Here is a 2099-nt window from a genome sequence, read left to right on the forward strand (position 1 = left end):
TTTGGTCCAATTTTGCAACAATTATTTGGTAGTTCCTTCACAAAAAAACCTCCTCTCGGGCACTCGAAAAATGAAAAATGGTTTTTTCGTCAAAAGAAAATGAAAACTTCCTTAGGAAACATTGTTTGCCATTCCAATATGCACCCTTGTGCACAATATGAGATTATTTTAACAAACTATGCCACGAATGTGGCCATAAGTTTGATCATTTGCCTTGAAAGCCATGAATCTTGAGAGATGATAGCTCATTTCTGAGAACACTTTTTTTTAAAATAATTGCCGTATTACAAGTTTGTTATTTTTCCTGGGAACTTGACCACATATAATGACACAATGTGAAGGTTTCCCAATTTTTTGATTTTTCTTGAATTTTTTATGCCCGTTTCAAAATGCGGTCAAAACGGCGGGAATGACCGTTCCTAGTTAGTTGTTGAATCTTGGAATTTTTTTGGTGTTTCTCTGATTAAATAGATACTTATGTACCTAGAAATGATTTTTGGAAAAAATAAATAGCAAACTATGAGGCAGCTGCAGTTCAAATTTGACCCGCTTCCAACTAAATCGACGGAAATTTGTCTTTTTCACGAGAGGTGGATCAAAACTTTTTACACCCAACCATTTGGACAATTGTGCATTAAATATGTCCTAGTATTTTAAAAAAATGATTTGGTCCAATTTTGCAACAATTATTTGGTAGTTCCTTCACAAAAAAACCTCCTTTCGAGCACTCGAAAAATGAAAAATGGTTTTTTCGTCCAAAGAAAATGAAAACTTCCTTAGGCAACATTGTTTTCCATTCCAATATGCACCCTTATGCACAATATGAGATCATTTGAACAAACTATGACATGAATGTGGCCATAAGTTTGATCATTTGCCTTGAAAGCCATGAATCTTGAGAGATGATAGCTCATTTCTGAGAACACTTTTTTAATATAATTGCCATATTACAAGTTTGTTATTTTTCCTGGAAACTTGGCCACATATAATGACACAAATGCGAAGGTTTCCCAATTTTTTGATTTTTTTTGAATTTTTTATGCCCGTTTCAAAATGCGGTCAAAACGGCGGGAATGACCGTTCCTAGCTAGTTGTTGAATCTTGGAATTTTTTTGGTGTTTCTCTGATTAAATAGATACTTATGTACCTAGAAATGATTTTTTGGAAAAAAATAAATAGCAAACTATGAGGCAGCTATAGTTCAAATTTGACCTGCTTCCAGCTGAATCGGCGGAAATTTGTCTTTTTCACCAGAGGTGGATCAAAACTTTTTACACCCAACCATTTTGTCAATTGTGAATTAAATATGGCCTAGTATTTTATAAAAATGATTTGGTCCAATTTTGCAAGAATTATTTGGTAGATCCTTTACAAAAAAACCTCACTTGGGGCACTCGAAAAATGGAGAATGGCTCTTTTGTGCAATGAAAGTGAAAACTCCTCAAATTAACATTGTTTGCCATTCCAATATGCACCCTTGTGCACAATATGAAATCATTTGAACAAATTTTCATTCAAAATTTTCCCCGCTTCCTACTGAATGGGGTGAAATTTGTTTTTTTATAAGAGGTGGATCAAAAGCTTTTGACATGTAACTATTTGGTCAATTTTACATAAAATCTAGTCTAATATTTTTGAAAAGTGGAGTTGTGCTATTTTGGAACTAATATTTGGTAGCTTCTTCACAAAAAAAAACTTTTTATGCACTCGAAAAATGGGAAATCATCTTTTTGTGCAAAGAAAATGAAAGCCGTCGAACTATGGCATCGTTTGCCATTCTAAGATGCACACTTATGAAAAAAACGAGATCATTTTGACCAAGTTTTGGGTTCAAAATTTTGAAATTCAAGTGCGAGATAGCCGGCCAATGAGACGCGAGGAACCGCTTTCACGCGGATCACCAATTTGGACGCAATCTGAGCCATCCATCACACATCCATCCAACGGTGGAGCTTCTCCCGAGAATCACAAACCCTAACCCACCCACCCACCCTCTCCGCGACCCCCGCCCGCCGCCACCCCCACTCACCCACTCCCCCTCCCCTCGGTCCCCCAGATCCATCCTCTCCTCTCCCGCAACCCCAAACCCGGCCCCGCCG

The sequence above is a fragment of the Triticum dicoccoides genome, chromosome 6B, assembly GCF_002162155.2.
Source record: "Triticum dicoccoides isolate Atlit2015 ecotype Zavitan chromosome 6B, WEW_v2.0, whole genome shotgun sequence".
Classification (NCBI taxonomy): Eukaryota; Viridiplantae; Streptophyta; class Magnoliopsida; order Poales; family Poaceae; genus Triticum; species Triticum dicoccoides.